The sequence below is a fragment of the Ranitomeya variabilis genome, chromosome 5, assembly GCF_051348905.1.
Source record: "Ranitomeya variabilis isolate aRanVar5 chromosome 5, aRanVar5.hap1, whole genome shotgun sequence".
Classification (NCBI taxonomy): Eukaryota; Metazoa; Chordata; class Amphibia; order Anura; family Dendrobatidae; genus Ranitomeya; species Ranitomeya variabilis.
The window spans coordinates 499,040,001-499,067,529 of record NC_135236.1 but is presented as its reverse complement, the minus strand read 5'-3'; positions in this window follow the sequence as shown (position 1 = coordinate 499,067,529).

Below are 27,529 nucleotides of genomic sequence, written 5' to 3'. Positions count from 1 at the left end.
TGTCTGCGGTCCTTCCTTCCATTAGGCCTCCACTGACCAGACCACTGCTGCCCGTGTACCCCTGGAACCTATTTTAAAGTGCCTACAGCCAGCCCATTTTATTGTGTTAGGCCTTCGAAGCCTGTCTGCGGTCCCTCCTTCCACTAGGCCTCCACTGACCAGACCACTGCTGCCCGTGTACCCCTGGAACCAATTTTAAAGTGCCTACAGCCAGCCCATTTTATTGTGTTAGGCCTCCGAAGCCTGTCTGCGGTCCCTCCTTCCACTAGGCCTCCGTTGACCACACCGCTGCTGCCCGTGTACCCCTGGAACCTATTTTACAGTGCCTACAGCCAGCCCATTTTATTATGTTAGGCCTTCGAAGCCTGTCTGCGGTCCCTCCTTCCACTAGGCCTCCACTGACCAGACCACTGCTGCCCGTGTACCCCTGGAACCTATTTTACAGTGCCTACAGCCAGCCCATTTTATTATGTTAGGCCTTCGAAGCCTGTCTGTGGTCCCTCCTTCCACTAGGCCTCCACTGACCAGACCACTGCTGCCCGTGTACCCCTGGAACCAATTATAAAGTGCCTACAGCCAGCCCATTTTATCATGTTAGGCCTTCGAAGCCTGTCTGCGGTCCTTCCTTCCACTAGGCCTCCACTGACCAGACCACTGCTGCCCGTGTACCCCTGGAACCTATTTTAAAGTGCCTACAGCCAGCCCATTTTATTATGTTAGGCCTTCGAAGCCTGTCTGCGGTCCCTCCTTCCACTAGGCCTCCACTGACCAGACCACTGCTGCCCGTGTACCCCTGGAACCAATTTTAAAGTGCCTACAGCCAGCCCATTTTATTGTGTTAGGCCTCCGAAGCCTGTCTGCGGTCCCTCCTTCCACTAGGCCTCCACTGACCAGACCACTGCTGCCCGTGTACCCCTGGAACCAATTTTAAAGTGCCTACAGCCAGCCCATTTTATTGTGTTAGGCCTCCGAAGCCTGTCTGCGGTCCCTCCTTCCACTAGGCCTCCACTGACCAGATCACTGCTGCCCGTGTACCCCTGGAACCAATTATCAAGTTTATAAGCGTGTCCCGAGGAACACTCCGGTATAAAACATCAGAAAATATAAAAATAAGTATTTTGCTTATAATAAAGAAAATACTGGAGAGATATCAAATGCATACATTTTAACATTAAAAACAAAAACACATACAACCAAAAACTGGTACAGTACCAAAATTGGCCACCAGCTACAAAAACTTTCTCCTGCAAGTAGTTAACTGAAAGGTTTTTTTCCATTGAAAACACAGATATGGCATCCACCGAGTGTTGTCCTGTTGCGTCTTCTTTATATTATTGCAAAGAAGCTGCAACTGAATAAAGCTGTGCTTCAACCTTCTGGCTTTCGGCCTATAGTATCAGATATTAAACTGCATTTGGCCTTCAACTTTGGTTACGGCCTACTAACGGTGTCTGCCCCTCCCTGGTGTTGCCCTCAACTGAATAAAGCTGTGCTTCAACCTTCTGGCTCTCATTAAGTGCTGTGTTTTTAAAAATTGGTGGTTAGGGCCTACTAACGGTGTCTGCCCCTCCCTGGTGTTGCCCTCAACTGAATAAAGCTGAGCTTCAACCTTCTGGCTCTCATTAAGTGCTGTGTTTTTAAAAAATGGTGGTTAGGGCCTACTAACGGTGTCTGCCCCTGCCTGGTGTTGTCCTCCACTGAATACAGCTGAGCTTCAACCTTCTGGCTCTCATTAAGTGTTTTTTAAAAAACAAAATGGTGGTTAGGGCCTACTAACGGTGTCTGCCCCTCCCTGGTGTTGCCCTCAACTGAATAAAGCTGAGCTTCAACCTTCTGGCTCTCATTAAGTGCTGTGTTTTTAAAAATTGGTGGTTAGGGCCTACTAACGGTGTCTGCCCCTCCCTGGTGTTGCCCTCAACTGAATAAAGCTGTGCTTCAACCTTCTGGCTTTCGGCCTATAGTATCAGATATTAAACTGCATTTGGCCTTCAACTTTGGTTACGGCCTACTAACGGTGTCTGCCCCTCCCTGGTGTTGCCCTCAACTGAATAAAGCTGTGCTTCAACCTTGTGGCTTTCGGCCTATAGTATCAGATATTAAACTGCATTTGGCCTTCAACTTTGGTTACGGCCTACTAACGGTGTCTGCCCCTCCCTGGTGTTGTCCTCAACTGAATACAGCTAAGCTTCAACCTTCTGGCTCTCATTAAGTGTTTTTTAAAAAACAAATTGGTGGTTAGGGCCTACTAACGGTGTCTGCCCCTCCCTGGTGTTGCCCTCAACTGAATAAAGCTGTGCTTCAACCTTCTGGCTTTCGGCCTATAGTATCAGATATTAAACTGCATTTGGCCTTCAACTTTGGTAACGGCCTACTAACGGTGTCTGCCCCTCCCTGGTGTTGTCCTCAACTGAATACAGCTGAGCTTCAACCTTCTGGCTCTCATTAAGTGCTGTGTTTTTAAAAAATGGTGGTTAGGGCCTACTAACGGTGTCTGCCCCTGCCTGGTGTTGTCCTCCACTGAACAAAGCTGAGTTTCCACCTTCTGGCTCTTTTTTTTTTTTTTTAAATTGCTGGATGGGGCCTAATAGCTCTGTTTGCTCCTCCCTGGTGTTTGTCCCTAACTAAAAAAAGCTGAGCTTCAACCTTATGGCTTTCGGCCTATAGTATCAGATATTAAACTGCATTTGGCCTATTAGTGTGTTTGGGCCCTTAAAACAGTGTCTGCTGCTCCTGGGTTTGCTACTCCACTCAACAAAGCAATGCCGCCTGTTTAGTCCTGTTACCAATTTTGAACTGCATTTAGCCTACTTTATTCTTTGGCCCTATATCTGTTTCCTCCTCATCCTGCCCACTGCCCAGCCACTGCTACATGAGTCTGCTGGTACATTGACCTAGACCACTACATTCCCCTTGCACTCTACACAGCCAGAATCTGACCCTGCTGAAAGTCAGGTTCCCCTTCCCGCATGTTATACCACCTTACACAGGGACAAAGAGGAAGGTGCAGATGAAAGTGCAGGTTCCTTCATCAGGTGGGGGGGCATACTCGTTGGCGATGTCACTGGCACATGGCCCCTCAGAGTACGCAAAAGTGTCGCTGCTGGTGGGAGGCGCCCCCGCCGTGCAAACACACCGCTGTACTTTGAGGGGCCCTGTGCCAGTGCCAATGCCAACGAGTGGGCCCCCCTGCTTGCTTAGGATCACAGCACTTGCAAACTTGACATACTTACCTCTCACTGCTCCACCGCCGTGACGTAGTCCATGTTTCCTGTGCCCACTAAAACCTTGAACCAGCCCTACCCCCCACAACTTTTGCCAAATCACCCCCAATTTCCAGTGCCCAACTATTATTATAAAGTTAATTTAGATTGACAAGCTTCAGAAAACAAGAATGGATGTTTATGGCATTAAAATGGGCACTGTAGGTGTTTTCCTGGCCTCCACTCACTGCCGGCTATGCTTCCCCATTGACTTGCATTGGGTTTCGTGTTTCGGTCGATCCCCGACTTTTAGCGATAATCGGCCGACTTCACTCGACTCGACTCTGGACTAAGTCGGGTTTCACAAAACCCGACTCGATCTTAAAAAAATTAAAGTCGCTCAACCCTAGTGAAGTGTATTTTCCTGTGTCCATCCAGTACCTGGGTTCAAAGGCTTATTGGGGTGCATACGACTTGATAGCAGGGCAGGCCTTGTTTTCAATGCAACGTTTTTTCAGGAGGCCCTCCTGTACCTCTCATGAAAAGGGTATTGGGGTGCGTTGTAATTCTTGGCAGCCCAGCCACTCACTGCATAGGCAATAACAGCATAGGAGACCCAATGTTTAATAATGGCCCTTTAAGAATATTAATGCTGCCTGATGCCCCTCTAAAAAAAGGCTTTGTGACTTTAAGAGTCCCTCCTTCAGAGATGAAACAAGATGTGTCTCCTTATGTGTCACACACCACATGGCCAGCTAGGGTTGTTAAATGTTACAATGACATTTCTCAGTGAATGCATTTGTATTGGCTGAAAGCAATGTTAAAGTTGAAAAATGCATCAAAAATGCTGCGTGTAAACATAGCAAAATTGGTGGAGGAACATTTCGGTCTGCGGTTAATTATTTTGCCTTATATACAAGTCATTACCCTGGAAAGGATGTACTGTATTTTTCGGACTATAAGACGCACTTTTGTTCCCCAAAATTTTTGGGGAAAGTGGGGGGTGCGTCTTATAATCTGAATCTGTGTGCTGTGCTGTGCTGTAGAGGAGGGGGGCGGCTCTGGAGTGGTGTCAGGGGGCTGGAGTGGGCTGGCTGCAGGCTGCAGAGACAGCAGGAGGTCTGTTGTGATTCGGTTCGTGGGCTCCCCCGGTGGTCTCTTGTGGTACTGGTGTCCTGCAAGCTTTGCCTTCTCAGTTCACCTGTTCCTATCAGGATGTGTGAGTATCCTATTTAACCTTGCTCCTCAGTCATTCTAATGCTGGCCATCAATGTATCCAGAGTGATTCTGTTGCATGTTCCTGCTCCCAGTTTTCTGCTCAGCTAAGTTGGACACTTTAGTCCTTAAGTCTATTTTTGTATGTTTTGTCCAGTTTGCACTTATGTGAATCTCTGCAGCTGGAAGCTCTTGTTGGGCTGAAATTACCACTCCAGTGGCATGAGTTGTCACATGAGTTAAGGTAATTTCAGGATGGTGTTTTGAAGGGTTTTGCAGCTGACCGCGAAGTCCTCTGTTGTATCTTTCTGCTATTTAGTTAGCGGGCCTCTCTGTGCTAAATCTGCTTTCATACTATGTGTGTCTTTTCATCTGCTCTCACCGTTATTATATGTGGGGGGCTGCTATCTCCTGTGGGGACATTCTCTGGAGGCAAGCCAGGACTGTGTTTTCTTCTACCAGGGGTAGTTAGTTCTCCGGCTGGCGCGCGGCATCTAGAGACAATGCAGGAATGCCCCCTGGCTACTTCTAGTGTGGTGTGTAGGTTTAGCATCGCGGTCAGCTCTAGTTTCCATCACCCGAGAGCTTGTCCGTTTATTCTATGCTTCTGATGTTTCCTTGCCATTGGAAACCATAACAGAGGTCCTGTGCTCCTGCTCATTAGCCTCATGTAATATTCCCTGCACCTGCTGTCCATCACCTCGGTGCTGAACCTGTGCCGAGTTGATTCACAGGGGAGCAGCGAATATTACATGAGCCTGCATCTTTCCCTCACTCCCATCATGGATATGGCCCCCGGTCACTCTTATATACCCCCCTCTGCTGCTGGCAGGCACATGCTTCCCCCTCCCTGTGCTGCTGGCAGGCACATGATAAAATAACCAACACTTAACTCACCTTCCCCTGATGGCTCCATGCTCACAGCTTCTCGGTTGCTTCCTGTGTCTGTGCTGACATCCGATCATGTGATCGGCACAGCACAGTGATGACATCACTGTGTGTCCAGGTCACATGATCCGATGCCTGGGAAACAGGAAGCACAACCGAGGAGCTGTGAGCACGGAGCCATCAGGGAAAGGTGAGTTAAGTGTTTGTTATTTTATCATGTGCCTGCCACCAGCACGGGGGGCATCTGCCTGCCAGCAGCACAGGGGGGGCATGTGTCTGCCAGCAGCACAGGGGGGGCATGTGTCTGCCAGCAGCACAGGGGTGGGCATGTGTCTGCCCGCAGCACAGGGAGGGCATGTGCCTGCCAGCAGCAGGGAGGGTAGCATGTGCCTGCCAGCAGCAGGGGGGTGGCATGTGTCTGCCAGCAGCACAGGGGGGGCACGTGTGTGCCAGCAGCACAGGGGGGCATGTGCCTGCCAGCAGCACAGGGAGGGCATGTGTCTGCCAGCAGTACAGGGGGCATGTGCCTGCCAGCAGCACAGGGAGGGCATGTGTCTGCCAGCAGCAGAGGGAGGGCATGTGTCTGTGTAGCGCCCCCACTGCCGCAGGGCCGAGGGGTACCCGGTACTGGGCCTCTGAGACTCTGCTCTGGGGTTGTCACGGTGGCTAGACCCGGTCCGTGACCCAATGAAAGGTGTGGGTGGTGATGCTGTAGTGGTGCGGGCCGCAGTAAATAACGAGGACACCAGGTTGCAGTCTCTTTACCTCTTTACTGAAGGCTTCAGGATCCTCAGTCCGGAATACGGTTAACCAGGCTGCGCAAGTCCGGCCGGTCCAATGGCACCTCCAGAGTTCCCTTTGCAGGTGGAAATCTGTGCCTACCTTCTAGCGCTTGTGTGTTGTGGTCCTCCCCTGCTGTGCTTACGGGATAGTCCCCACAACTGTTGTGTCTGTTTCTGAAGTTCCCTCACAACTCGATTATGATGTTCTTCTTCGTCCCCCAGATGATATGGCTAGGATGCACCCGTATGACGGGTAGGCTCGGAGCTCTTCCTGGACCCTAGTGTCGCCCCTCTCCTGTTGTTGCCCCCTATGTCTTCTTAGGTGATTTGGGTGAGACAGCCCACCTATAACTGACTGTCCTGCCGTAGGTTTGAAGTTAGGCCTGGAGCTCTATACTTCCTCGGCGTTCCGGCCACCGGCTGCGCGCCTCAGTAGGATGTTGCCTCGTCTTACAGCACGACTCCTACTGGTGTTTCTCCTTGTTGCGTTGATCTCGTTATTCACTCAGCACAATAAGCCTCACTTCTTGTCCTTTCTTAGGGTACCGCCGCGATCAGGTGCAGGCGCGGTCCCGTAACGTTCTCTCAGTTCGCTAGGCCTCTGTCAGGATCCCACCCCTGACAGGGACCCCCCTGAATCTTCCCCTGCAACACCCTCTGCCACAGGATGTTGCCTGGTTCCAACCCAGTCAGCTTTTCTCTAACTTCCTATCCAACCCCCAGTTTTACCAGATTGTGAGGAGTGGCCTAATACATAGCACCCTTAGCTCCCCCTGGAGGCCAGACTGTGAAGTGTATTGGTGTCTGTGATACCTGGTCAGGTGAACTCCTTCAGTGCCATCAGACGTACCATAGCCCCCCTTAGCGGCGGAGCATCAGTACTGCAACGACCAGGACTCTGGGGAGCTGCACTCCCCCCCGGTTAAATCCAGTACTCCTGGACTGGGAAGAAAACAACAATACATGTCAGCAAAAAGACATACAATTTTGAAATACAGTAACAATAAGCAAATTTGAACAGAGCTTCCCTTTATGGGAGGTGAGGACACTTGAACGTTACAAACATGGTTAAATACTTTAAATAACATACTATAAATAACTTTTTCTTACCCAACCGGGTATTCTACTAAGTGCAAATTTTTGAACAATAATTTAACGTTGCCTTTAAGAACGTACACACTGAATCCACTAAAGACCTTCTTATAAAACACTATAAGGCTAATCAACTTTTCCTTCATTTTCCATCCTTACATCTGCAGGACCGCCTGTCTATCTGCCCCAGGCCTACTGCCTCTCGTTCTGTTGCAGGACCGCCCCTTTCCGCCGGGGCCTACTGCCTTTCTGCTACTATACACAGTATAGAACGTATCATCCATCTCTCAGTTCAAGATCACTGAGCCATCTCTGTATGGCTCCTAAGAGGACTCACCGACTAACCCCGTACGGGTCCACTTCCTGTCCTCATTCTCTGACACATCATTAAACATTTCTTACTATCAACTGTCTGACTACATATAACTTTACATGTAAACATTATCACTATTTCTCTTAAGGCTTCATTATACTTTAAGTGCTATGGGTGAACGTTCCCTTTAAGAGGGGACCAAGTCTCTATGAGGTAGTGCAACTTCTCAAGCTGCAAGTCCGTATGCAGTAAGGACTCTGGTGCTGTTTCCAGGAACAGTTTCTTCGCAAAGAGTCCTTTCTTTTGTAAAACCAGTAGAGGGCACCTTTAAGAAAAACAGTTTGTGAATCATTCACCGTCCATGATTCGGTAGTCTTTATAACATGGGTGAACAGGGAGCAAAAAGGAAAATAAAAGCAAAAATAAAAGCAATAGGGATCCCGGGTAAACGAAGGGATCCCTTTAAGAATAACCCTAGTCGGGCTTAAAGCAGCAAAAAGCAGGGAAACAAGCAGTTAACTATTTACATATCCATGGCATCGAGGTTTACTCTCGCTCTGGCGGCCGTAGCTCCGCATAGACCTCGCTCGGCAAGGTGATCGGCGAGATCGGGGCCTTTAAAGGAAAGGTGCCGCATTTTATTTTTTGTATTAAAAATGATTGTTTATATAAACAATTATTTTTAATACAAATTTACATTTTTTAACTTTAACATTTTTTTTATTATTAATTTTTTTTTCAGCCACTGGGCGCCGCCATTTTGCTTTGCAGGAGTGTAAGTGTAGCTGCACGGCACTTTCACTCTGCATTTACGGCAGCCCAGGGCATAGAGATCTGCGGTCGGCAGCCGACTCTATACCTACCATTATAAGCTGCTTTCTGCTGTGTCTGGCCACGCCCCCTGAGCCGTCCACAGCACGGCAGAGGCAGGAGACCAGCGCCATCTTCCTGGAGCTCACACTGCCTCTGTGGGCTCCAGGCCAGCTTTCCAGGATGATCGCAGGAGCCCTGCAGTCATAGGAGGAGGAGGAGACCATGGACGGGAGGGAGAAGGACTCAGCAGGCAGCCGTGAGTATCAGTGGGGAGGGGGAGAGGGAATCTAATCCTCTCCTTTGTGGTGCTGACTCTGAGCAGTTATCTCCTCCCATGTATGTTACTGAGCTGTGTATCTACTCCTCTCCTGTGTGATACTGTCTGCTTAGCCATGCATCTAATCATCTCCTGTGTGATACTAACTGAGCTGTGTACCTAATCCTCTACTGTGTGCTGAGCCATGCATCTAATCCGATACTGTGTGATACTTTGCTGAGCCATGCATCTAATCCTATACTGTGTGATACTATGCTGAGCCATGCATCTAATCCTATACTGTGTGATACTTTGCTGAGCTGTGTACCTAATCCTATCCTGTGTGATACTGTGTGTTGAGCCATGTATCTAATCCTATACTGTGTGATACTGTATGCTGACCTGTGTATCTAATCCTATCCTGTGTGATACTATGTTGAGCTGTATATCTAATCCTATACTGTGTGATACTGTCTGCTGAGCCGTGTATCTAATCCTATCCTGTGTGATACTGTCTGCTGCGCCGTGTATCTAATCCTGTGTGATACTGTGTTGAGCCATGCATCTAATCCTATACTGTGTGATACTATGCTGAGCCGTGTATCTAATCCTATCCTGTGTGATACTATGTTGAGCCGTGTATCTAATCCTCTCCTGTGTCATACTGTCTGCTGAGCCGTGTATCTAATCCTATCCTGTGTGATACTATGTTGAGCCGTGTATCTAATCCTATCCTGTATGATACTGTTTGCTGAGCTGTGTATCTAATCCTGTCCTGTGTGATACTGACTGCTGAGCTGTGTATCTAATCCTCTCCTGTGTGATACTGTGCTGAGCCGTGTATCTAATCCTATACTGTGTGATACTGTATGCTGACCTGTGTATCTAATCCTCCTGTGGAATACTGACTGCTGAGCCGTGTATCTAATCTGCTCCTGTGTGATACTGTCTGCTGAGATGTGTATCTAATAATCCTCTCCTCTGTGATACTGACTGCTGAGCTGTGTATCTAATCCTCTCCTGTGTGACACTCTCTGCTGAGCCGTGTATCTTATCCTATCCTGTGTGATACTATTACAGAGCCGTGTATCTAATCCTATCCTGTATGATACTGGCTGCTGAGCTGTATATCTAATCCTATCCTGTGTGATACTGTCTGGTGAACAGTGTATCTAATCCTCTCCTATGCATTCCTTTCCCCCCTGCATGTCTTTCCCCATTGCACACACAACTCTATGCGTGCGATAACAGGAGCTGCAGGGGTCATGCTGTATTATGGCATTATGTGAGATCTATATGACGGTATTATGTGATCTGTATGGTGGTATTATGCTTGATCAGAATTGTGAGAATTATATGGTGGTATTGTGTGTGATCTATATGGCGGTATTATGTGAGATCTATATGGCGGCATTGTGAGAAGTATGTGGCGGTATTGTGTGATCTATATGGCGGTATGCGAGAACACTGGCGGTATGTGTGATCTATATGGTGGTATTATGTGAACTGTATGACAGTATTGTGTGATCTATTTGATAGTATTGTGTGTGATCTATATGGCGGTATTATGTGTGATCTATATGGCGGTATTATGTGAGAACACTATGGCAGTATTATCTTCAGAAAGCGGACCCATTCTATGGTGGTTCTGGCTGAGCAGATGCACGCGGGTCTGGGGTAATAGAGGGGGGCAGCATGACCTCCAGTTAGGTGCAGTCAGGGCTGGTGAGGCAGCTTTAGAGAGGGGTCTCATTTTTATCGTTACTATATGGCTACATTTCCCCCCAGCGTCACCCCAGACTGCGCCTGTCTCACTTTCACACATCGCCAAGACAGGATCTGAGGAGCCCGACGTACCGACGCATGCTGTGAAAGAAATGCCCGACGTGGGCAGCAGAAGCAGTCTTACAACGCTTCCGCTGCCCCATTGTAAGGTCTGGGTAGGAGGGGGCGGAGTTTCGGCCGTGCATGCGCGGTCGAAAATGGTGGGACTCGACAAACAAAAAAAGTTACATGTAACTTTTTTTGGGGCGGCGGTCGCACGACGGTTGCGACGTGTGGCAATACATCGCAATGCGTCGGTAATGTTAGTCTATGGGGAAAAAACGCATCCTGCAGACAACTTTGCAGGATGCGTTTTTTCTCCTAAACGACGCATTGCGACGTATTGCAAACAACGCTAGTGTGAAAGTAGCCTAAGGCTGCGGTCACACTATCAGTATTTGGTCAGTATTTTACCTCAGTATTTGTAAGCCAAAACCAGGAGTGGGTGATAAATGCAGAAGTGGAGCATATGTTTCTATTATACTTCTCTAAGTGTTCCACTCCTGGTTTTGGCTTACAAATACTGATGTAAAATAGTGACCAAATACTGCTAGTGTGACGGCAGCCTTACTCTGCAGTCACCAACAAAATGGCTGCTCACTGGGTTCCTGAATATCATCCTCATCCCTTAGCAGACACCCAGAAGGGAAGGAGAGGAGTGACATCACACACGTCAGCAGACTCCGCCCATAATTACTGCAGTGCTGTAATGTGAGCTAGTTGTACACTAGGTTTTTCTGAAATTTCAGCAGCTGCTCCCCCTAGTGTTTAAAAGTGGAAATTCCAAAACTTTTAAAATTATTTTTCATATTTTACTAAATTATAAACAAATGATAATATTTTTTAAGAAAATGTAAACATTAATTCTTTACATTTTTACAATTGCTGTAAAAAAAAATTTTTTGATGGCACCTTCCCTTTAAGAAGTGCTCCATACCCGTGACCCGATCCCAGGGTGTAAGGCGCCGGAGTCTATAGGTCCCAGGGAGAGGGGGTACCGCGCGGGGCCTGTCAGCAAGTCCTCTGCTGGTGAGGCAGGGTCGTTCTTCATACCTGCTTCAGACGCGGTCCCTCCGGTGCCGATCTGCTCCATCTCCGCTGGGGTCTGGAATGCTAGTTGCAGGGCCTTGCGCTGCGGCGTTGTCATCTCCGTTTGCAGCATCTCGCTTTCCGGCAGGGCCTTGCTTTCTGGCTTCGGAGCGCTGGAACTTGTTTCTTGCTCCGGACCAGACGAGGCTGCTGACAGACGTCTGATGAGGCTCCCGATGAAGGTCTTCTTCCACCCGGCCTCAGTGCTCAGCTGCGTCCACCGGAGTTGGTCGCTGAGCTCATCCACTCCGGCCTGCAGGAAGTCAATATCAGCGGTGGAGGCCTGGTTGCGGTGCCCCTCCGGGTAGCTGGGGGAGTCCTCTGCTCCTACCCCATGCTCCGGCTCCAGGTGGCTGGCCATGGCGTCCTCCATGTCGCTGACTACTTCTTCCTGGTCCTTTTCCCGCTCTCTCCTTCGTGGGCGGTTCCGTTTTCGTTGTCTCCGCCCTCCATTGAGGATTAGGAGGCGGATCTCGGCTGCTGACGGACACGTCCTCAAAGGGCCGAAATATTTAAACTGGGCGGCCATTGTCTTTCGCGCTCTTCAGCTTGTCTACGCCCACTCCACGCCCCTCTTCTTCTCCTGCGCTCTCCTCAGCGCTGTAATGGCGGCGGTTTTGGCGGGAACTTCTGGCGGCAAGTGGCAATACACAGTCTTTGCAATAAGTCACAGTCCAAGCACAATAAATCACAGTTCCAAGGCACACATGACCTGATTCTTCAGGCTTAAGTAGATCCTGTTCGTGACGCCAAGTTGTAGCGCCCCCACTGCCGCAGGGCCGAGGGGTACCCGGTACCGGGCCTCTGAGTCTCTGCTCTGGGGTTGTCACGGTGGCTAGACCCGGTCCGTGACCCTGCTGAGGGGCGCCCAATGAAAGGTGTGGGTGGTGATGCTGTAGTGGTGCGGGCCGCAGTAAATAACGAGGACACCAGGTTGCAGTCTCTTTACCTCTTTACTGAAGGCTTCAGGATCCTCAGTCCGGAATACGGTTAACCAGGCTTCGCAAGTCCGGCCGGTCCAATGGCACCTCCAGAGTTCCCTTTGCAGGTGGAAATCTGTGCCTACCTTCTAGCGCTTGTGTGTTGTGGTCCTCCCCTGCTGTGCTTACGGGATAGTCCCCACAACTGTTGTGTCTGTTTCTGAAGTTCCCTCACAACTCGATTATGATGTTCTTCTTCGTCCCCCAGATGATATGGCTAGGACGCACCCGTATGACGGGTAGGCTCGGAGCTCTTCCTGGACCCTAGTGTCGCCCCTCTCCTGTTGTTGCCCCCTATGTCTTCTTAGGTGATTTGGGTGAGACAGCCCGCCTATAACTCACTGTCCTGCCGTAGGTTTGAAGTTAGGCCTGGAGCTCTATACTTCCTCGGCGTTCCGGCCACCGGCTGCGCGCCTCAGTAGGATGTTGCCTCGTCTTATAGCATGACTCCTACTGGTGTTTCTCCTTGTTGCGTTGATCTCGTTTCTCACTCAGCACAATAAACCTCGCTGCTTGTCCTTTCTTAGGGTACCGCCGCGATCAGGTGCAGGCGCGGTCCCGTAACGTTCTCTCAGTTTGCTAGGCCTCTGTCAGGATCCCACCCCTGACAGGGACCCCCCTGAATCTTCCCCTGCAACACCCTCTGCCACAGGATGTTGCCTGGTTCCAACCCAGTCAGCTTTTCTCTAACTTCCTATCCAACCCCCAGTTTTACCAGATTGTGAGGAGTGGCCTAATACATAGCACCCTTAGCTCCCCCTGGAGGCCAGACTGTGAAGTGTATTGGTGTCTGTGATACCTGGTCAGGTGAACTCCTTCAGTGCCATCAGACGTACCATAGCCCCCCTTAGCGGAGGAGCATCAGTACTGCAACAACCAGGACTCTGGGGCGCTGCATCTGCCAGCAGCAGAGGGGGTGGCATGTGCCTGCCAGCAGCAGGGGGTTGGCATGTGCCTGCCAGCAGCACAAGGGGGGGCATGTGTCTGCCAGCATCACAGGGGGGGCATGTGTCTGCCAGCATCACAGGGGGGCATGTTTCTGCCAGCAGCACAGCGGGGCATGTGTCTGCCAGCAGCACAGGGGGGGCATGTGTCTGCCAGCAGCACAGGGGGGGTGTCTGCCAGCAGCACAGGGGGGCATGTGTCTGCCAGCAGCACAGGGGGGGCATGTGTCTGCCAGCAGCACAGGGGGGCATGTGTCTGCCAGCAGCACAGGGGGGCATGTGTCTGCCAGCAGCACAGGGGGATGTGCCTGCCAGCAGCACAGGGGGGCATGTGTCTGCCAGCAGCACAGGGGGGCATGTGTCTGCCAGCAGCACAGGGGGCATATAGTGACCGGGGGGCTGTACCTGCCAACAGAACTGGGGGGCATATAGTGACCGGGGGGCTGTACCTGTCAGCAGCACAGGGGGGCATATTTTGACTGGGGGGGACATGTGCCTGCCAGCAGCACAGGGGGGCATGTCCCTGCCAGCACCAGTGGGCATATTGTGACCGGGGGGCATGTGCCTGCCAGCACAGGGGGGCATATAGTGACCCAGGGGCATGTGCCTGCCAGCTGCAAAGGGGGGCATATAGTGACCCAGGGGGGGCATGTGTCTGCCAGCAGTACAGGGGGGCATATAGTGACCAGGGGGGCATGTGCCTGACAGCAGCACAGGGGGCCATGTGCCAGCACAAGGATGGGGGTTATATAGATACCAGGATGAGGTACGTATAATTTGTAAGACGGACACTGGCATTATAAGACAGACCCCCATTTAACATAAAAAATTATTTCTTATAATCAGATGCGTCTTATAGTCTGAAAAATACGGTACCTTAACATATTTCCCAGCAAAATCCATTTTGGTTTAGTTTTTGGATGTTTTTTGATGCACCTGTAAAAATGGCGTGAAACTCTGATAGCATTGCTTACAGCTGTGACCTAGGAGTCAGAAATGCTTCCAGGGGCAATCCCTATGATTTTCCTGTGTCATTTCTGCAGTGTTTCCATCATTTTCAGACGTTTTTAACATTAAATTAAGCCCCAGGGGGGATCGCAGTAAAAATACTCTGGTTTCCCATAGACTTACATTGGGCTCGTTGCACGGGTTGAGTATTCCAATTTGCTCGACCCGAGCAACGAGCACCCGAGCATTTTAGTGCTCGCCCATCACTAATCTCTGACTCCCAGATCACTGCTGAGAACAATGTTGTCACACTTTACTCCACTTTACGGAGTGACAATAAAACATTCCAAACCGATGAGAAAATGCATTTTACAGGAAAAAAATGTTAAGAAACATTTTTTCCTGTATAATGTCTTCTATATCAGGCAAAATTTAAAAAGGATTAAAAATACAGGGTGGGCCATTTATATGGATACACCTAAATAAAATGGGAATGGTTGGTGACATCAACTTCCTGTTTGTGGCACATTGGTATATGGGAGGGGGAAAACCTTTCAAGATGAGTGGTGACCATGGTGCACCATCTTGGGTGTCAGGTCAAAGCATTCCTACATGAACAGTTTCCTGTAAAGTGGATTGGTCGTCGTGGGCCAGTTGAATGGCCACCAAGGTCTCCTGATCTGACCCCCTTAGAATTTTATCTTTGAGGTCATCTGAAGGCAATTATCTATGCTGTGAAGATATGAGATGTGCAGTATTTGAAACAATGGATACTGGAAGCCTGTGCTAGCATTTCTTCTGCTGTGTTGCTATCAGTGTGTCAACAGTGGGAGAACAGGGTTGCATTGACAATCCAACACAATAGGCAGCACTTTGAACACATTTTATTAGTGGTAAATAACTCATGAAAGAATAAAGTTGCATTAAAACCAATTGTTTTTCTTGTGAAATTCTCAATAAGTTTGATGTGTCACATGACCCTCTTCCCATTGGAAAAAATAGTTGGATCCAAAATGGCCGACTTCAAAATGGCCTCCATGGTCACCACCATTTTGAAAAGTTTTCCCTCTCCCATATACTAATGTGCCAAAAACAGGAAGTTGATATCACAAATAATGTTGAGCGATACCGTCCGATACTTGAAAGTATCGGTATCGGAAAGTATCGGCCGATACCGGCAAAGTATCGGATCCAATCCGATACCGATACCCGATACCAATACAAGTCAATGGGACTCAGGTATCGGACGGTATTCCTGATGGTTCCCAGGGTCTGAAGGAGAGGAAACTCTCCTTCAGGCCCTGGGAACCATATTAATGTGTAAAAGAAAGAATTAAAATAAAAAATATTGCTATACTCACCTGTCCGACGCAGCCGGGACCTCAGCGAGGGAACCGGCAGCGTTGTTTGTTTAAAATTCGCGCTTTTACTTGGTTACGTGAGGTCCCGGCTTGTGATTGGTCAGGGCGGCCATGTTGCCGGGACGCGGACCAATCACAGCAAGCCGTGACGAAATTACGTCACGGCTTGCTGTGATTGGTCCGCGTCCCGGCAACATGGCCGCCATTAACCAATCACAAGCCGTGACGTCACGGGAGGCTGGACATGCGCGTATTTTGAAAAGCGCGCGTGTCCAGCCTCCAGTGACGTCCCGGCTTATGATTGGTCACGGCGCCATGTTGCCGGGACGCGGACCAATCACAGCAAGCCGTGACGAAATTACGTCACGGCTTGCTGTGATTGGTCCGCGTCCCGGCAACATGGCCGCCATTAACCAATCACAAGCCGTGACGTCACGGGAGGCTGGACACGCGCGCTTTTCAAAATACGCGCATGTCCAGCCTCCCGTGACGTCCCGGCTTGTGATTGGTTAATGGCGGCCATGTTGCCGGGACGTCACTGGAGGCTGGACACGCGCGCTTTTCAAAATACGCGCATGTCCAGCCTCCCGTGACGTCACGGCTTGTGATTGGTTAATGGCGGCCATGTTGCCGGGACGCGGACCAATCACAGCAAGCCGTGACGTAATTTCGTCACGGCTTGCTGTGATTGGTCCGCGTCCCGGCAACATGGCCGCCCTGACCAATCACAAGCCGGGACTTCACGTAACCAAGTAAAAGCGCGAAATTTAAACAAACAACGCTGCCGGTTCCCTCGCTGAGGTCCCGGCTGCGTCGGACAGGTGAGTATAGCGATATTTTTTATTTTAATTCTCTTTTTTACACATTATTACATTAATGTTGTTGCGATACCCGATACCCGATACCACAAAAGTATCGGATCTCGGTATCGGAAATTCCGATACAGCAAGTATCGGCCGATACCCGATACTTGCAGTATCGGAATGCTCAACACTAATCACAAACCATTCCCATTTTATTTAGGTGTATCCATATAAATGGCCCACCCTGTATATAAAATTTAAGTAGACCAAAATTGATTTTTTAAAATTAAAAAATAGTAAATTTCAGCTTGAAAATAAGGGACTCAGATACATCCTGTATTAGACATAAAGTAGGGCCTCATACACATTCTGTTCAAATTGTCATATATTGGTACTCCTAGACCCATAAAGGCTATGCATTTTGAGGGTTATATACCAAAGAAATGTACTCCAACCCATGGAATAGTATATGGGTGAGCAATATAATACCGATAAGGGTATGTGCACACCTTGAATAAAATTTCTGCACCATTTCTGCATTTCTTGGTAGGAATTGAGCTGCAAAAACTTACGTTTTCCTGTGTTTATGCAATGCATTTCAGTGGTAAAAAACTCAGGGCAAAAATGCACAGAGAATTGACATGCAGCAGAATATTTTCTGCACCAAATCTGCTAGTCAAAAATACTCAATGCGTGCATGACACATCAGGTTTCTCATTCACTTTGCTGGTAACAGGTTTTGCTTCAGGTTATGTCACAAATCCGTGCAGAAATAGTGTGACAAAGTGCACCAAATCTGAAAATCCACTCAGACAAGACGCTAGTGTCAGGGCAGCACAACACCTCCAAGGGATAGAGGGACAGCTCATGCCAGGTGTCTAGCTTTGAGACCCAATAGTTGAACGTCGCGGAGGAACTGGGGAGTAAGCTGATTTGGTCAGCCAGGTATTGCTTCACCATCTTTAAAAACAATTCCTATCTTGTCAGAAATGCCCAGTCATCTGACCCTGGGCTCTAGGCTGGTGTCATGAAATTGGCCCACACCTTTGAAAGTCTAACCCTGTCTCTGCGATGTGTCTCTTTGGCCTCTCCTCCTTTGTTGGGCAAGGAAGCTTGACCCCTGCTGCTAGCATTGTCTGATGGGAATTTCCTCAACATATTTTCCACAATTACCTTCTGGTATAGCACCTTTTTAGAGGACCTAGTCACCTTAGGAAGAAGAGTTGCAAAGTTCTCTTTGTAGCGTGGATCTAGCATGGTGAACAACCAGTACTCTTTTTTGGCCAAGATGAATGTAACGAGAGGATCACAGGAAAGGCAGTGGTACATAAAGTTGGCCATATGCTATCTTCCATACAGGCAACACTTTCCTGTTTCCACCATGACAACTACTCTCCATCTCCTCCTCCTCCCCCTCTTTCTCCTCATTCCCTTCCTCAGCCCATCCATGTAGGAGAGACGGTACAAAGGTTGTGTGGCTACTAACCTCTGTTGTGCCACCAGCTCCTGTTCCTCCTGCTCCTCAACGTCCACCTCATCATTGATACCCCATCTGCGTTGAGCAAATGAGATGAAAGTGGTAAATACACGTGTGCACAACAGCTAGGAGGTGCTCGGGTAGGTTCGCAAACCGTAATCACATGTAAAGCAGAACCCAGCACTCAACTTTGCGGTAAGATTAAGGTGATTTTATTAAATCCCAGTGTGTTTCAAAAACATTTCGGTCCAACCGGAAGACCTTCATCAATTACTGTAAAGATGTACATACAGTAGATATATAGTATATCTGTCATGTCGGACGCTGTTCAGACTAGGTCGTTCGACAGACAGCGGTAATTCCGCTTTTGACCACTATGTGCTCATTGGCGTTGGCTAGATTTTATCTAGCTGTTCCGGGGTTAATTTATCTGATCCTCGGATTGGAGGCTGGGCCATGCCCATTGCCTTTAAATAGTTCTCCTGATCATTGGGCGTCGCCGATTATAGCTTCTGTCTTGTGCGTTGTTATCTCGGTCTGGAGTGGAGAGCTGGTTGTTGGACATTCGTTGCTGGTGGTGTATTTTCCTTGGTCTTATTTACTCCTTCCTATATTTTTATTTATTTTGCCCTGCACATTTATAGTGTATTCCTGAGTGACTGCGGCGTGGTGTATATTTTCCTTTATCCCTGTATGTGCTTACTGTGGGTATTGGTGTATCACATCTTCACTGGGTGGTGGGTGGAGGTTTTCAGCCTAGGGTTGAAACAGGAGACAGGGGGAGGTTCAAGGCCTGGACATGCACACCATCAGTGTAAACTCCAGGTAGAGGGTCAGTCAGGATTTCCCTAGTCTGAGGGAAATTGCAGGGGCCCGGGTTATTAGCTCTCGCTCACCAAGTCTCCCCGTGACATTATAATAGGCCCAACAAAAAAAAAAAAGGGGTTTCCTTTTTTTTTTGTGTTTTGTCATGGATCCCATGACTTCCATAACCCGCCAGTTGGAGGCGCTGTCCCTATAGGTCACTGAGTTGAGGGTGGCAGTACAGCAACAGGGACTAGCAGTATCTAATGTGCAAGCTGGAGTGACAGGAAGAGTTGCTGAGCCTAAATTTCCTTTGCCTGAAAAATTTGCTGGGGAACGCAGTAAATTTGTTTCTTTTCGTGAAGCTTGCAAACTATATTTCCGTATGCGCCCGATCTCCTCGGGTAATGAGGCTCAGCGTGTGGGCCTGGTGTTGTCATTGTTAAGCGGGGATCCCCAAGCATGGGCGTTTTCTTTGTCATCTGATTCTGCTGCATTTGACTCTGTGGAGAGTTTTTTTTCCTCTCTTGGGAAAATCTACGATGAACCTGACAGAATGGCTCTGGCAGAATCTAAGATACACTCTATTCGCCAGGGGGAGCGAGTTGCAGAGGATTACTGTTCTGAATTTCATCGCTGGGCGATCGATACACAATGGAATGATCCAGCATTGCGGAGTCAGTTTATTCATGGGGTTTCTGGAAGGGTTAAAAAAAGCCCTTCTGATGTACGAGACTCCTGCTTCTCTAGATTCTGCTATGAGTCTGGTTGTCCGCATTGATCGCCGTTTGCGTCAGGGGGAGCGTGAGAAACCGCCTATGGGAGAAGGTTTAGGTTCACGTGAGGTTGCTGCAGGTGAGCCCACGGAGCCTATGCAAATCGCAGGGGTGTCACATGTGAAGCGTCGAGTCCCTGAGCTCAGGAAGCAGGGAGCCTGTTTTTACTGTGGTAAAACTGGTCATTTTATTAACATCTGTCCTCTGCTGTCTAAGAAAAACGCAAAGGCGGAAAACTTCTAAGCTCAGAGGGTGTGGAGGAGACCAATCTGAGCTTATGTATATCCTCCATGGTGGTTTCTCAATGCATGCTCCCTGCTAAGGTTTTTATCGCTGGCAGTGAGCTGCCAATTACTGTGTTTGTGGATAGTGGTTCAGCCACAAATCTCATTGATGAGGAGTTTGCACGCACAGCAGGTTTTCGGATTGAAAAACTGTCTCATCCTATCCGCGTTGTCACCATCAATTCTGCTTCTCTGTCTCAGGGGGAGATTACTGAATTTGTGGCTGAGGTGAAACTCCACATTGGGGTTCTACATTCCGAGCGGGTTCCATCTAAGGTTCTCAGGAATCTTCCTGCTCAGGTGGTTTTGGGTTTTCCTTGGTTGTCTATGCACAACCCGGTAATTGACTGGAAAACTCAGGACATAATTCAGTGGAGTGAGTTCTGCCAGGAGAATTGCCTGGCCACATGTGTGGCTGCAGTGATTTCAAGCGTTCCGGATTCACTTCTGGATTTTGTGGATGTGTTCTCTGAGAAGGGTTGTTCAGAGTTGCCGCCACATCGCCCCTATGACTGTTCTATCAGGTTTAAACCAGGGGCCAAATTGCCTAAAGCAAGGATGTTTAACATCTCCGGTCCGGAGAGACAAGCATTAAAAGATTATATTGCTGAAAGCTTGAGCAAAGGGCACATCAGGCCATCATCCTCGCCGGTGGCAGCAGGATTCTTCTTCGTGAAGAAGAAAGATGGGTGATTACGCCCGTGTTTGGATTTCAGGGAGTTGAACCAGATTATGGTTCGTGATCCATACCCTATGCCACTGATACCAGATTTGTTCAACCAGGTGGCAGGTGCTAAGTGGTTTACCAAGCTTGACCTCAGGGGGGCGTACAACCTCATAAGAGTCCGTCAAGGTGATGAGTGGAAGACGGCTTTTAACACCCCTGAGGGTCATTTTGAAAATTTGGTGATGCCATTTGGGTTGACTAACGCACCTGCAGTGTTCCAACATTTCATCAATGACGTGTTCTCGCATGTTTTGGGGAAATTCGTTATCGTGTACCTAGATGACATTCTCATATATTCTTGCGACCGTGATGCTCATTTAGATCATGTCAGGCAGGTGTTACAGCTTCTCAGAGAGAATAAGCTGTATGCTTAACTTGAGAAATGTGTATTTTTTGTTCAAGAGTTGCCGTTCTTGGGTTATGTTGTGTCTGCTTCTGGTTTTAAAATGGACGCCGCTAAGGTGCAAGCGGTACTGCATTGGGAACGTCCTGATAACCTGAAAGCACTTCAGTGGTTCCTTGGGTTTTCTAACTACTATAGGAAATTTATCAAGGATTTTTCCATCATTGCTAAACCGCTAACTGACATGACTAAAAAGGGTACCAATTTCTCTGTTTGGCCTGAGGCTGCTGTGCGCGCATTTGAATTTCTTAAGAACAGTTTAGTTTCAGCCCCCATTCTTGTGCAGCCAGACGTATCAAAACCCTTTGTGGTGGAAGTTGATGCGTCTGAGGTTGGTGTGGGGGCGGTACTATCTCAAGGCTCATCTTTGAGTGGTTTGCGTCCGTGCGCCTATTTCTCCAAGAAACTGTCGTCCGCCGAACGTAACTACGATATCGGCAACAGGGAGCTGTTGGCTATTAAGTTGGCCTTTGAGGAATGGCGACACTTCTTGGAGGGGTCGGTACATCAGGTAACTGTTATTACCGATCATAAGAATCTGCTGTATTTGGAGTCAGCCAAGCGTCTGTCCCCCAGGCATTGTTTTTCACGCGGTTCAATTTTGTTGTCACTTACAGACCGGGGTCTAAAAACACTAAGGCGGATGCTCTGTCCAGGTGTTTTCCGGGGGGAGAACCTCGGGAGGATCCAGTACCCATGCTCCAAAAGGGTGTTGTGGTTTCGGCTCTCACTACCGAGGTTGAGGCTGAGATTGCCGAGGCTCAGGAGGAGGTACCATCTGAGCTTCCCATCAACAAATCTTTTGTACCACTTCATCTCCGCTTAAAAGTTTTGGCGGAGCATCATGATGCTGTCCTGGCTGGCCACCCAGGGGTTAGAGGTACCTTGGAGTTGGTGTCACGTCGGTTTTGGTGGCCCAAGATCTGACAAGACGTGGTCTCATACGTGTCAGCTTGTACCATGTGCGCTAGGGGTAAGACGCCCTTCTCCCTTCCTGTTGGCACACTACTTCCTCTGGAGGTACCTAGTAAGCCATGGACGGAAATCTCCATGGATTTCATCACTGATTTGCCCTCATCAGCTGGGAACACAGTCATCTTGGTGATTGTTGATCGGTTTTCAAAAATGTCGCACTTTGTGTCTTTGCCTTCATTGCCTAATGCAAAGACTCTGGCTCAGGTATTTGTGCAGGAGGTGGTCAGACTTCATGGGGTTCCGTCTGACATCGTGTCTGATAGGGGGTCTCAGTTTGTGGCAAAATTTTGGAAAGCAGTTTGCTCACGGCTGGGGATCAAGTTGTCTCATTCTTCGGCGTTTCATCCTCAGTCAAATGGTCAGACTGAGCGTATGAACCAAAATTTGGAACAGTACCTACACTGCTTTGTCTCTGATAACCAGGAGGAGTGGTCTACCTTTCTTCCTTTGGCTGAGTTTACCATCAATAATCACCGCCAGGAGTCATCTGGGGAGTCTGTTATGATCCTTAGAGGCTGAGGATCACGAATAGACCAGCAAGTGAATAAACTAAGGACAAGCTCTAGGGAGATGGTAACTGGACTGATCGCAAATCTGAACCTATCCAACAAAACTAGAGGTAGCCAGTGAACGTGCCTAAAAAATTCCTAGACGTCTCGAGCCAGCCTGAGGAACTAGCTACCCCTAAAGAGAAAGAAAGACCTCGCTTGCCTCCAGAGAAATAATCCCCAAAGATATAGAAGCCCCCAACAAATATTAACGGTGAAGTAAGAAGAAGGCACATACGTAGGGATGAAATCAGATTCAGCAAAAGAGGCCCACTAGTACTAGAAAGCAGAAAATAGAGCAGGGGTCTATGCGATCAATAAAAACCCTTACAAAATATCCATCCTGAGATTTCAAGAACCCACACACCAACTAATGGTGTGTGGGGAGAAACTCAGTCCACTAGAGCATCCAGCAAGCGAGGGAATCACATTTTAGCAAGCTGGACAAGAAAACATGATAAACACTGCTGATCAAAAAATGAGCAAACAAAACTTAGCTTGTCCTGGATGGACTGGGAGCAAGGTAGTCAGAAGGAATCTGAGTAGCACTGATTACATCGACAGCCGGCAACAAGTGGAAGTAAAACAGAGCTATATAGGAACCTCCCAGAGGATAACGAACCAGCTGATAGCCAGAGACCAGCAGGATAACAAACAAAGCCACCAGGGGGAGCCCAAAGCAAAAGTCACACCATACCACCAGTGACCACAAGAGGGAGCCCGAAAACAGAGTTCACAACAGTACCCCCCCCGTAAGGAGGGGTCACCGAACCCTCATGAAAAGCCCCAGGGCGATCAGGATGAGCCACATGGAAGGCACGAACCAAATCGACCGCATGAACATCAGAGGCGACAACCCAAGAATTATCCTCCTGACCATAGCCCTTCCACTTGACCAAATACTGGAGCCTACGTCTAGAAACACGAGAATCCAAGATCTTCTCCACCACGTATTCCAATTCTCCCTCAACCAGCACCGGGGCAGGAGGTTCAACCAGAGGAACCACAGGTACCACATACCTCCGCAACAACGAGCGATGGAACACATTATGAATAGCAAATGATGCCGGGAGGTCCAGACGGAATGACACAGGGCCAAGGACTTCCAGAATCTTATAAGGACCGATAAACCGAGGCTTGAACTTAGGAGAGGAGACCTTCATAGGAACGAAGCGAGAAGACAACCACACCAAGTCCCCAACGCGAAGTCGGGGACCCACACAGCGACGGCGGTTGGCAAAGAGCTGAGCCTTCTCTTGTGACAACTTCAAATTGTCCACCACATGATTCCAAATCTGATGCAACCTATCCACCACAACATCCACTCCAGGACAGTCAGAAGGCTCCACCTGACCCGAGGAAAAACGAGGATGAAACCCCAAATTGCAAAAAAAAGGAGAAACCAAAGTAGCAGAACTAGCCCGATTATTAAGGGCAAACTCGGCCAACGGCAAAAAAGTAACCCAGTCGTCCTGGTCAGCAGAAACAAAACATCTTAAATAAGTCTCCAAGGTCTGATTAGTTCGCTCGGTTTGGCCATTCGTCTGAGGATGGAAGACCGACGAAAAAGACAATTCAATGCCCAACTTAGCACAAAAGGTCCGCCAAAATCTAGACACAAACTGGGATCCTCTGTCAGAAACAATGTTCTCAGGAATCCCGTGCAAACGAACCACATTTTGAAAAAATAGTGGAACCAACTCGGAGGAGGAAGGCAACTTAGGCAAGGGCACCAAATGGACCATCTTAGAAAAATGATCACACACCACCCAGATGACAGACATTCTCTGAGAGACAGGGAGATCTGAAATAAAATCCATGGAAATGTGCGTCCAAGGCCTCTTCGGGACAGGCAAAGGTAACAGCAAACCACTGGCACGAGAACAGCAAGGCTTAGCCCGAGCACAAATTCCACAAGACTGCACAAAGGAACGCACATCCCGCGACAAGGAAGGCCACCAAAAAGACCTGGCCACCAAGTCTCTGGTACCAAATATTCCAGGATGGCCCGCCAACACCAAAGAATGAACCTCGGAGATGACTCTGTTGGTCCATCTATCTGGGACAAACAGTCTCTCTGGTGGACAGCGGTCAGGTCTATCCGCCTGAAACTCCTGCAGCACACGTCGCAAATCTGGGGAGATGGCAGACAAAATCACCCCTTCTCTAAGGATACCAGCCGGCTCTGAATCTCCAGGAGAGTCAGGCACAAAACTCCTAGAAAGAGCATCAGCCTTCACATTCTTCGAACCCGGCAGGTACGAGACCATGAAATCAAAACGAGAGAAAAACAACGACCAACGAGCCTGTCTGGGATTCAGCCGCTTGGCCGACTCGAGATAAATCAAATTCTTGTGATCAGTCAAGACCACCACACGATGTCTAGCTCCCTCGAGCCAATGTCGCCACTCCTCAAATGCCCACTTCATAGCCAACAGCTCCCGATTACCGACATCATAATTCCGCTCGGCAGGCGAAAACTTTCTTGAAAAGAAAGCACATGGCTTCATCACAGAGCCATCGGGGCTTCTCTGCGACAAAACAGCCCCCGCTCCAATCTCGGAAGCATCAACCTCCACCTGGAAGGGAAGTGAGACATCTGGCTGACATAAGACCGGAGCCGAAGAAAACCGACGCTTCAGCTCCTGAAAGGCCTCCACAGCCGCAGAAGACCAATTAGTCACATCAGAACCCTTCTTGGTCAAATCCGTCAAAGGCTTAACAACGCCAGAAAAATTAGCTATGAAGCGACGGTAAAAATTAGCAAAACCCAAGAACTTCTGAAGACTCTTAACAGATGTAGGCTGCGTCCATTCATGAATAGCCTGAACCTTGACTGGGTCCATCTCAATAGTAGAAGGAGAAAAAATGAAACCCAAAAAAGAAATCTTCTGGACTCCAAAAAGACATTTTGAGCCCTTCACAAATAAAGCATTGTCACGCAGGACCTGAAAGACCATCCTGACCTGCTTAACATGAGACTCCCAATCATCCGAAAAAACCAGAATATCATCCAGATACACAATCATAAACTTATCCAGATATTCACGGAAGATGTCATGCATAAAGGACTGAAAGACTGAAGGAGCATTAGAAAGTCCAAAAGGCATCACCAAGTACTCAAAATGGCCTTCAGGCGTATTAAATGCAGTTTTCCATTCATCACCCTGTTTTATACGCACAAGGTTATATGCACCACGAAGATCTATCTTGGTGAACCAACTAGACCCCCTAATGCGAGCAATCAAATCAGTTAACAATGGCAAAGGATACTGAAATTTGACCGTGATTTTATTCAAAAGGTGATAATCAATACAGGGTCTCAGGGAACCATCCTTTTTAGCCACAAAAAAGAATCCTGCACCAAGAGGGGATGAGGACGGGTGAATATGTCCCTTCTCTAAAGACTCCTTTATATAACTCCGCATGGCAGCATGCTCCGGCACAGATAAATTGAAAAGTCGTCCCTTAGGAAACTTACTACCAGGAATCAAATTTATAGCACAATCACAGTCCCTATGAGGAGGTAGAGAATTGAGTTTGGGCTCCTCAAATACATCCTGGTAGTCTGACAAAAACGTAGGGACTTCAGAAGGAGTGGACGAAGCAATTGACACCACAGGAGCGTCACCATGAATTCCCTGACAACCCCAACTTGACACCGACATAGCTTTCCAATCCAGGACTGGATTATGAGTCTCCAACCATGGTAGACCCAACACGACGACATCATGCAAATTATGCAGTACAAGAAAGCGAATCACCTCCTGATGAACAGGAGTCATGCACATGGTCACTTGTGTCCAGTACTGAGGTCTATTCGTAGCCAATGGTGTAGAATCAATTCCCCTTAGTGGAATAGGGAATTTTAAAGGCTCCAAATCAAAACCACAGCGCCTGGCAAATGACCAATCCATCAGACTCAGGGCGGCACCTGAATCTACAAAAGCATTAACTGGGTAAGATGACAGGGAACAAATCAGGGTAACAGACAAAATGAACTTAGGCTGTAAAGTACCAATGGTGACAGATTTATCAACCTTTTTTTTTGCGCTTAGAGCATGCTGAGATAACATGAGCTGCGTCACCACAGTAAAAGCACAACCCATTTTGCCGTCTATAATTTTGCCGTTCGCTTCTGGTCAGAATTCTGTCACATTGCATAGATTCAGGTGTCTGTTCAGAAGACACCGCCAAATGGTGCACAGGTTTGCGCTCCCGCAAACGCCGATCAATCTGAATGGCCAGAGTCATTGACTCATTCAGACCTGCAGGCGTAGGGAACCCCACCATGACATTCTTAATGGCTTCAGAAAGACCTTCTCTGAAATTTGCAGCCAGGGCACACTCATTCCACTGAGTAAGCACCGACCATTTCCGAAATTTCTGGCAGTACACCTCTGCTTCATCTTGCCCCTGCGAGAGGGCCAATAACGTTTTTTCAGCCTGGTTCTCAAGATTAGGTTCCTCATAGAGCAATCCAAGGGCTAGAAAAAACGCATCTACACTAAGCAATGCAGGATCCCCTGGCGCCAATGCGAAGGCCCAATCTTGAGGGTCACCACGCAAAAAGGAAATGATAATCTTAACTTGCTGAACGGCATCACCAGAGGAACGAGGTTTCAAAGAAAGAAACAACTTACAATTGTTCCTAAAATTCAGGAACCTAGATCTATCTCCAGAAAACAACTCCGGAATAGGTATTCTAGGCTCTGACATAGGACTGTGCACAACAAAATCCTGAATACTTTGAACCCTAACAGCAAGATGATCCAGACTGGAAGCCAAGCTCTGGACATCCATGTCAGCAGCTGAACTCAGAGCCACACCAAGATTAAGAGGAGGAGAGAAGCTAGCCACAGCAGCTAGACACACGGCAACAAAAAAAAAAAAAAAAATTCTCAAGGCTTCTTTTCTCCTGCTTCTGCCATGCAATTAACACTTTTGTGGCCGGCTGTACTGTTATGATCCTTAGTGGCTGAGGATCACGAATAGACCAGCAAGTGAATAAACTAAGGACAAGCTCT